The sequence below is a fragment of the Prinia subflava genome, assembly GCF_021018805.1.
Source record: "Prinia subflava isolate CZ2003 ecotype Zambia chromosome W unlocalized genomic scaffold, Cam_Psub_1.2 scaffold_2cwr_NEW, whole genome shotgun sequence".
In the NCBI taxonomy this organism is placed as follows: Eukaryota; Metazoa; Chordata; class Aves; order Passeriformes; family Cisticolidae; genus Prinia; species Prinia subflava.
The window spans coordinates 1,329,501-1,340,031 of NW_026960607.1; the positions used below are offsets into that span (position 1 = coordinate 1,329,501).

At 39.5% G+C, this 10,531-nt stretch overlaps 1 long non-coding RNA gene across 1 annotated transcript; it reads left to right on the top strand.

Moving 5' to 3' along the window:
- Nucleotides 1-2,038: 2,038 nt before the first annotated feature.
- LOC134564966 (uncharacterized) lies at nucleotides 2,039-4,933 on the top strand. The gene is made up of 2 exons (XR_010083723.1): nucleotides 2,039-2,137; nucleotides 4,719-4,933. It is a non-coding gene; the product is annotated as an uncharacterized LOC134564966 (long non-coding RNA).
- Nucleotides 4,934-10,531: the final 5,598 nt, after the last annotated feature.

The window sequence follows — 10,531 nt, forward strand, 5'->3', positions numbered from 1 at the left end:
AAGGACTAACTCTGGACATTAGCATTTGAATATGCCTGGGGACCCTTTCGAGATTTAATGTAAATAAAGTTAATGGCCAATGATTAGAGAAACAATGGGAGGAAGATTGCCGAAAGGAAAGTTAAGGGTATTTAAGTTGGGCCTTTAGGTGGGCAAATTTGTGAACCCAGCTAGAGACAAGGCTGCCAGGTCCTGTGTCTCTGGGGTCACCCTTGGCTCTACTTTTCCCGGGAGAACTTCGGTCAAGTAAGTTTGCTGTTTGTGGGGTTCGTATTGTTTTGTTTTTATTGTTTGAAATTGTTATAATTTGATTCTAAATTTTGTGATTTAGATGTTAATAAACCAAACTATTGAATTTGGCAATAAATTTGTCCTGGCGTTTATAACAATTTTGGCGCCCAACGTGGGGCCAGTTTTGAATATTCTACGGATCCCTGCTTCTGACCGGGGGGCGCCCCGCCGTAAAAAGCGGCCTGGCAGAGCGGGTAAGTCCGGAAGAACGAACTGGCTTTACGAACCCAGAACCCACAACAGCAAAGGGATTAGGCATTAGGACAAGCTAGCTTGGGGGGGCTCGGGAACTCAGCAGGGGTTTTCCCCTGGAACCGCGGTATTGTTTCACTCGTAAAAGTCTAAGTGCACGAAGAATCCACGCAAGAAAAAGACCGTAAGTATAGCGTGGTTGAGTGGAGGTGACCAAGTGCTTGAGAACGTGTATGTGTGCGTGAGTGTGTGTGTGAATGAGACGTGATTTATCACGAAGCGAGAGCAGACCTTAAGGTCGCGTTTCCGCTGCTCCCGCGAAGGACACGGCCGACCGACAGAGAAGCGATTGGAATGCGTGATATTTCACTTCGTGTGTGAGTGCTACCCGACGGGGTGGGGGAGGTCACCAGGAAGTCCTGAAGGAAAGAGGACGTCCCTTTTTGAGTTCGGGGACGAGTAAGCCTTCTTGACCGCGACCAGGGGGGTCGCTTAATTTTTTCGGTGGCGGTTACAGAGCCCCGCTGTTAACCGAACATCCACGGAACGGTCATCCGTTGGATCATTAAGTTAACGGCATCGAGTTTGGAAACTCGGAATTTAATTTTTGGTATCCCATAACTTCTGTGCCACGGGGAGTATGGGATCAGATCTCAGCAGAGATCGGGAAGATTCCTTAAGAGAAACACGGAATGAACTGGACTACGGGATAAACTTCTCTCACGGCTCGGTGGCCCCCGTCCTGCCAGCCCCTACCCCTACCACTTCCTCCTCCCCGGCCTTCTCAGGGGCAGAGTTAGCACTGCCATCCGAGACCCATGCGGAGCCCCGAGCTCAGCGGCCACTCCAGAAACCTCCCTCCCGTTCAAGGAGATTCCCGAGAGGGAATCCTGCCCCCGTTTCTGGTCCTGACCCCGCACCTCGGCCACCGACGCTAAAATATGGAGAAAAAGAGAAGAAGGGTAAGGAAAACGAAGGGTAGAAGAATAAACCAGACAGGTATACACCAGTTAGAGCCCTGGCTAAAACCAGGACCCCCGAAAGAGATCTTGAAGAGCCCGGGAGGGATTCGGGGTGGGACAGTTGGTGTGAGAGCAAGAATGGCCCGGGAGGAAAAATGGGGGAAAAGAAGCATTCCCGTAAGAAATTTGACAGTAGAGCAAAACAGAAATTACCAAAGGTGAATTAGAATGCATTAGAGAATAACTGGTGGTGTTGAGAAGCGTGCAAATTAGAAATGCGAGAATTCACGTGAGTCTGCAAAAGGAGAAAAAGATAGAAAAAAGATTAAAAGGAATCTTGCCTACTCTTTTCCTTGGTGGTGGTAGATCTTTTACTTCAGGCTGAATACATTTTGGAGACTCCCTAGAGTTGTGTATTTTGCTTTAAGAGTTTTTTTTTCCTCCTGGACGAGATCGGCGGAGTTGTTTTTTTTCTTCTTTTCACTAACGTGGGAATGGAACGAAACCCGCCCCTTCCCGCAAGCGGCAAGGCGAGTCAGTCCATGGTTGCCGGGAGACGAAGGGAAGCGGCAGCTTTAAAGTGATTAAACAAAGCTGCCCGGGGCAGAAAACCGCCCTGTAAGGCGAAATAAGAAGCAAAAATAGATAAAAGTATTGAGAGAAGAGACCAAGAATGAGAGCTATACTTATGCGTAAGAAATACCTAGGTGTTTGTTCTTGAAAAGCTGAAAATATATCTTCCTTTTAGTTGTCTGTCTGCTGCATGTGAAGATTTTGTGCAGATCAAAAGGTTGATAGTATAGTAGATGTAGCTCGTCTATGTTTAAAACAATTGCTACATTTTAAATTCAGATTGTTAGCTTGAGCAAGAATATGGCATTGGTGTTGGCAGACAGTGTACTGCAAGAGTTTTGTGTGTTTCAGTTTTTCTTTCAAAAAGTTGAAGCATGTAGCCGGTGAAGCCAAAATTAAAGTGGCTGTTGAGAGGCAAGAAACTAAATCTTTCTGTGTTAGAATGGTAATTGGAGTCAAGATTCTAGTATTAAGTTGGGAAAGTGGTATAATTCTCTGTGTTAGTAGTTACAGGATTTTTCTTTATTCTTTGCAGTTCCTATTCTGTATGTATTTTATCTAGTTGAGAACCGGGATTCTTAATTTTAATTATTGACTCCTTAGAAGGAGATGGTTTGTGTTGTCCCTTTGATATTATGTCTTCTTACTTGCTCCTCAATTTGGAGGATGTGAACCTTGAGGTTGCCCTGGTGCCAGTGTTTTCAAGGGTGGAGAGTAAGTGAAGTATGAGAGGCAGCATTTTGTCACCGGTGTTAAGTTTAGTCGGTGTTTGCTTGTGTATCTAAGTTTAATAATACGCAAGAATAGATAGCAAATACAAGAGCTTTACTTTGGGAATTAGGCACAAGTTATCTCGAGTTTGTTTGTTAAGAAAGGCTAAGTTTGTGAAGTTTTTTGGACTGAAGTAAAAAAGCAGTAGTGTTAATGTTCTGATAATTGTACTAGATAAAGCTGTCTGATTACCGAGGCCTGATGTTTACAGTGACTCCTGGCTTTGGAAAACTTTTCTGAGTTTTAAGTTCCGAATTTAAGTAATGTATGGTTTATTACAGAGTAAGTTCTGCTCTTTGTAATAGTTTCTTCTATTTAGTGTGCTTTGTTTTTTTCTGTCTTGTTAAAATACTCCCCCAGGATTATGGGTGAGGTCTTAAGTTTTTCTCTTAATTTGTACAAATTTTGCTTACTGCTCACTGATTGTTTGAATTAGCTCTCTGATGAAGTGAAGAAGTCACTTCAGCTACTGCTGCAAGATTGTATCTTGCCACGCTGAAATAGGGGTCTGCAGCTGATCCTGTCTGTGAGAAATAGTTTGTAGACGGATCTGCACGAGTAGTTGACGGGAACTGCCCCGGTATATTAACCGGGAGTTCCAGCTTTTCGTGGATGTTAGCAATCACACGGCGTATGGAGTTCTTACACAGGAGTGGGCGGGAGCCAGGAAACCGGTGAGGTATGTTTTAAATGGCTTACTGAATCCCGGCTATTGAAATATGAGGCAATTCTGGTAAATTCCCCGGAGTTAGAACTCCGTACTGCTGCTGCTTGAAACCCCGCCCAGTTTCGGTCCTGGAGAGAATCTGAGGAGTGTAGTCACAATTGCTACGAGGCAGTAGAATTACAAACCAAAACCAGAAGTGTCGCCATCAAGCTAACAGCAGAGCTGAAAGGTCCGATAGTGCTTCTGGAATTGTGTTAATTTTGCTGATCATTAGGGGTGGCTGAAGCAAGGGTGAGAAGCAGTTGTGAAGGCAGATGCTTCTTAGAGGCTGAGTGAGAATGGCCATGGCAGGGTGCACATCGAAAATAGGGACAAGGTGGTCCCATTGTCTCACTCAAGTTGCGTCCTTCTTTTGGCTGTGTGTATCTGAAAATGTGCTGAGTAGGGGTCTGGAATATAAATTTGTAGTTCAGTTAATTAGCAGTAGTGCAGACTCATTACACTGAAACTGTAGAAACTGAGTGAAGATGTGTGTAACCTTAACAGCTGATTGTCCTAGAAACTGCTGTTGTCACAGAGCATTGTAGGATACTAGGTTTTATGAATGTTTGTCTGTATGCCAAATCACTCTGAATGTGCTGAGTTTGATCCCTGAAATAAGCCCAAATTGTTTGTGCTCATCTATGATTTTTTTTAAACTGAATTTTTCTTTAAAAAGCTAAAACCTGTGTTAATACTATGGGATTTGGAGTAGTCTTAGTGTTTATTGTTTGCTCGCTATATATCCAGTGGACATTGTCAGAAGTATTGGTAGGATGTAAAAAGAATTGTTTGTATGTTTCAGTATAAACTTCGTTTAATAAGAAGTAAAATCCTCTTTCTGTTAATTTTAATTTTTCCTGTAACAGTACAAAAAAGAGAAAAATTCTAGATTGTATAGTACATTGGGTAAACAGTGAGGTGAGAATCATAGTGATCCAGGGACAAAATTGTTTTTATAGTAAAGGTGTGAATGTACTATTAGATAACTTGTTCTAATATTCAGATTTTCTGGACATGACAGAGATTCTCTCTGTACAATATTCCTGTAAGTATTGGGCTAGTTTAGAATTTTGTATTAGGTAAATTCAATCTGAGAAAGTTGCAAGATTTCGATGTATATTCATGATATACAACCAGGAGATAAAATACTAATAAGAGCTTGGAAAGCGGTGTCATTAACCCCTCATTAGGAGGGACCCTTTCTTGTCCTTTAATTGCAGATACAGCAGCTGAAAGAGATTGGGCACACGCCTCCAGAGCTAAGAAATTAACAGCCAGCCCCGAGGGAAAACCCCGAGTGGAACGTCATCTCTTCCCCCAGAGATCTGATGTCCCGGCTGTATCAAGGACGCAGCCGCCCTGAAGAACATTAAGCAGCAGCCTAAAGGAGCCTCAAAAGAAACTTTGTAACCACTCGAAAAAGAGAACCAAAAGAGGGAAGGGTAACCTGAAGGAAGGTATTTCTCCTTGGTCATACAATCTTAGAACTCACGGTCTGCTGGGAGTAGAGTGGGTTAATCTGGCAAATACCTGAAATTTGGCCGGCAGGGGAGATAGAGTGCAAAAAGCATAGAAGTGGAGAAATTGATCCAGTAAAGCTCCTATTGTGACGAAAAAGGCAACTCAAGCCGTCCAGAGAAAACAACCCAGCAGAAAATGAAAGAAGGATCAGGAAGGGGGTCCAAGCAACCTGTCCCTGCTGTGAGAAGCACCCAGAAACCAGCCGTTGGTCGCAACCCAATGGGCTTTGGTCTATACAGAAGAACTTGTTTGTGGACTTCCCTACTGATCATAAGCTTAACTGTAATACCTACAAAGGGTCATTACAATGAAACTGGGCTCAGCCTGAGAATTCCTAGAAAGGACGGTCTTAAAGTTGACATAATGTCCAAAATGGAGCACCCTCAAAAGGGAGATCTGGATACGAGAAAAAAATTGATTAAACTAAATTCCAGCCCACAGACCTTGTCTGAAGATTTGTGGCCAGAAATACCCTCTTCTTTCAAGAGTACCCCCTCAGAGGGATCCTTGGAGGGAGCGGTCCACGAATTTCTAATCAGTATACAAGTTAAATTAAAAAGACTGCAGAGATTAATGGGGCTGGTGAGAGGCAACACGCAGAAAAGTAAAACCAATTTAATTTAGACCGAAATAGAAAATTAGACAAATGTGCAGTCAAAAAGGGTGGACTGTCTTATAAAAGGGGAAGAAGAAAAAAAGTTAAGCAAGTTAAAGAATCCGGACACCTGTTTTCAAATGTGGAGGTAGATAATAAAAGGGGGAGGAGAGATAATAAGATTATGTGCTATAGGAATAGTATGGATCCTGGTAAATTCCAGATTTACCATAAGAATAGAGCCTTTTAGAAGTAAGAATACAAAGAAAAATCGACGAAAAAGGGCGGCTCAAGTTTTAAAAAGGTTTGAAATACATGTGAATAAACAAAAATAGAAGAAAACAATTAGGTTAAATACAAAACATGAATTAAAATTATTGACAAAAGAAAAGAAATAGGGGAGTTGTGGGAAATATGGTTATTTAATTCATGTTTTATAAATAATTATAGATTGGGAACTGTGATATATATTGTATGAAGGTATGTGTGGGTCTGCTCAACTCACGAATTTCTGTAAAGCACCTCCCTGATCTTCCGGGTTCCAAAAATAGAAGGTGAGAACACGAGGCCTGAGGACTTGCCCCTGCCTACGTGCAGAAAAACTCATTGGGATTTGCAACAGTCAAACGCTACGTGCCAGCAAAGACGTGCCGGCAAGGACTCACACCGGTCATCACACACCTACTCAAAGCAAGGACTAACTCTGGACATTAGCATTTGAATATGCCTGGGGACCCTTTCGAGATTTAATGTAAATAAAGTTAATGGCCAATGATTAGAGAAACAATGGGAGGAAGATTGCCGAAAGGAAAGTTAAGGGTATTTAAGTTGGGCCTTTAGGTGGGCAAATTTGTGAACCCAGCTAGAGACAAGGCTGCCAGGTCCTGTGTCTCTAGAGTCACCCTTGGCTCTACTTTTCCCGGGAGAACTTCGGTCAAGTAAGTTTGCTGTTTGTAAGGTTCGTATTGTTTTGTTTTTATTGTTTGAAATTGTTATAATTTGATTCTAAATTTTGTGATTTAGATGTTAATAAACCAAACTATTGAATTTGGCAATAAATTTGTCCTAGCGTTTATAACAAGAGCATCAGTAATGCTGAAGATTTTGGATTATATTATTGAAAAGGAATCATTCAATCACTGTTTTGTTTCACATTCAAATTGACTTAATCTGTAATATTAGATATACTATGTCTGAAACAAACAGAAAAATGGCCAATAGTCCTTTGACTACCTGAATTTCTGTATGAGAAATACAAGCTTTCCTTTCCACTCATGTCCTCTGTCAATGAGTATTTTCTTGTTGTTGCTTAATAGAATAAATCCAACATATGACTGATGAATTTATAATTGCTCTATTTTGTATCTGGTCACTAAAACAAGAAAGCAAAAACATCAGAATAAGCACAAAATTTTGCATGATCCAAGTCATTCTGGGTTACGTTATGAAAACAACTGACTTTTGCTGTCTCCAGACCTTAGTTCTTCTTCCTATTTCAGCATAATCCTATACGGACTTGGTTTTCATACTTAGAGAAATACCAAATATGTGGACACGCAGTGATTAAAACAGACCAGGAAATAATATCACAATTTAAGGGAGCTGAAATGAAAATAATGTGTTCTTAGAAAATAAGTGCCATTTAGAAAGCATTCTTTATGATACTTGCCACGGGCCTCTTGGTACTAAAAGCATCAACTGTGCACACTTCTGATATAAACAAGATGTTTTGCACTGTTTTGTTCACACATTCACATCCAGCTCTGCTCTAGGAAAAGTGAGCTGGGGGGAGGTAGGAAGCAGGGACTGAGCAGGTGGAGCAGGATTTTGGCTCCACCTACACTGGACCCTCTCTTCCGCTCACACCTTTCCTGTCACAACAGTCAGAACATTTGAGACAAAACATGCTTAGATCTGGTCCTCTACATTCTAATTATGTTACTGACAATGTTCATTACAAAACAAATTATTGATCTGACATGTTAGAGGCTTTACAAAGCAAACCAAACTATTTCTAATTCACCTTTAAAACAAAATAATTTGAAATATTAGTGAGATGTTCATTTTAGCAGCCCTGTGTTGCAGAGATCACACAAAACTCTTCTTAGATTAAGACACGCTGGAATCTTGACCACAACATCATAGAACATTTATCTGAAAAAGAGTATGACCAATGAAAGAACAGTTTCCAATGTGAGATGGATATTGAGAGCTTATTCCATACACATTACACTACAAAATAAGTCTATCAGAGGCAGCTGGGTTATGATGCAAATGCATTGTAATTGTGGGTATGTGAGTGACAGATGGCTAAACTGAGTGGAGGGATAGAAACAGTGTATTCTATTCAGGGGTGAAGGGAATACAATAAAAGTAGAAGTGTAATTTTTTACAGCTGCAAAGGCTTTTTGACAGCAATTTGCTTCTTTCAAGTAACACACGACTAGAACAGTAAACATCATTAAAATAATTGACTACTCATCAGGAATAATAAATTAATAGAATAATTTATTATTCTCACCCATCTATTCCTAATGTAGACACCTAAAATATGTGGCTAGAGACAGCACTCTGAATGCTAACTTGACAGATGTGATACTGAAACCCATTCTTTAGTGTGTGGCTCAGACAAGGATTTTCAGACAAGACATAGTACTGGAAAGAGCAGTGACTGGAATAACTTCAGTGGTATTTCTCAATCATTTGCCAGTTAATTTCATCAACACACTGTTGCTAAAATGAACTTTTGAATTACTAAATTAAATCAGGTGTTAACTTGAGGTACTGCAAGCATGATATGAAAGAATGTAGATCTTTACAGAAAACTTGTATATTAAAAGGAAAATACCTGTAGAAAAAGTCTTAAATCTAATATTTGTCCTTCCAAGGACATTTACTACATAGCTGCTGATCTCTCAGAGAACTCCTTAGTCCATTTTAAACAATTTAATAGAGTAATAATTTTATACAGGAACAAATCTGTTTTCACAGGGCAGTGGCTGTGACTGAAGTACCACTGCAGCCCAGCAGTGGGTACTTCTCCCTCCTGTCACAGTGGCTTCTGCATACAGATGTGCACAGGATGATCTTTGGTAGCAGTCTATAAACTTGTCCAGCCCAAGGGACCCTTAAATCCAGGCTTTTGCCTTTTTCTGTGGAATGAAAAAAGTGAATGCCTGCTTGAGAAGAAAATGCTGCAGGACAGTAGCATGACTCTGAAGTTGACCACAGACCCCCTCAGAGCCTTTTCTTGCTTCTGCAGTGCCTTCTTCAGTACCAGTTGCCCATCTCTGGTGCTTGACAACAAAATCATTGGCTACAGGCTGTGCAAATCCACTCTTGTACTTTTCCCATGCTGGATTTAAAACTTCCTCTGACCAGATAACTGAGATTACCATAAAGAGATCAAATTATCCCCAGCCCAACGAAGAAAATAAATTTGCATAATAATACCCACATGTGTTTATAAACAAAATCTGGATAGATACAGTACTGATCAGCTACATTATAAACCCTTAATAACAACAGTAAGATCAGCATGGCTTTTGAGGCTGCTAAAGAATCATTAGCATGCATCATAATGAACTTCCAGCATGCAGGGGTTCAAAACCTAGTCTTCATTCACCCTTTACACAGATCATTGCAAAAACCAGTCATTGAATTCAAAGGATGGATGATTTAATAAAGGAAATTTAAAAGTTCTTAGGGACCTCTGCATTTTATTCTAACTTGTCAAAGGTTTTTTCCTTTTGTGCAAGAAGAAAAAAATTGGCCGTGTCACTTTCTCATTATCTTTTTTAAGCTTTAACTTTCTTTATTTAATTAATTACCTAAAGCAGAACTAAGATTTAAAAACATATCACCAAAGCCAAAGAACAAGTAAGGCATTATGCCTACTTTGTAAATCTATCCAGATTTCAAAATGCATACTCTGAGTACCTTGCTCTCCAGTGGAATCTTGCCTGCTCATATCCTGAATATAAAGTGGAAATTTAATCCCACATTTAAGTTATTAAATGTATGTTTAATTAGTCTAGGATCAGGTGGACATTGTGGAGCTTTACCACAGCAAGAGTTTTGCTTCCATTGTGAAAAACAGTGTTTGCAGTTTTCATTACAGAGGAACATCAACCTCCAGACATGAAATTCTCCTTATACATACATCTCAGAAGAGGTAATGAATTTATTCAAATAAATGCAACACTATACTCATTCTATCTTATTTAAGAATATGTTTCTTCTACATGGCTCAATGAGTTATACTCCCAATACTGTGATGCAAATACAAGAAAAATCTTCAATATTTGGAATGGAATTTTAAAAAATGATCGTGATGATAATGAGTGAAACAAAAAGCAAAAATACAGTCTTAAATAATTTTATCCAGTTACTTGTCAAATATATCATAATGCTGCTCTCTATTTTTTCACCTGAAAAAATAAAAAAAACAATCCAAAACCAGAAAATTACTTTTTTGTGTCAGTACTCAGGAAAAATGAACAGAGGTCTGAAATAGTAATAACTTTTTTTTTTAATGTCATTAACAAGTGATGGAAGAGCAAAACAGCCTTTTGTAGCCATTATGGTGGTCACTGTTCCCATAGTAATATATATTTTTAATGTTACTTCTGCATGTATAAATAAATGGGCAGCACAGTTCTTTTTGGACACTAAAGTGAGTGAATATTAACTAAAAATTCTGAGAGGTATACTAAAATTATCTAGTGACTGTTCAATGTTTCACTATTACTTTTAATACAAAGGTCAAATCAAATCACTTTGAGCATATTCCTCTGATTAAAAGACAGTATCACCATGAAATTAAGTTTTGTCATGCAAGTAAATCAGGTCAGTTATTTTTACATTCTCATGTCTTATTACTAATTTGAAATCTTCAGTGTTTTAGAGATTTTGCTA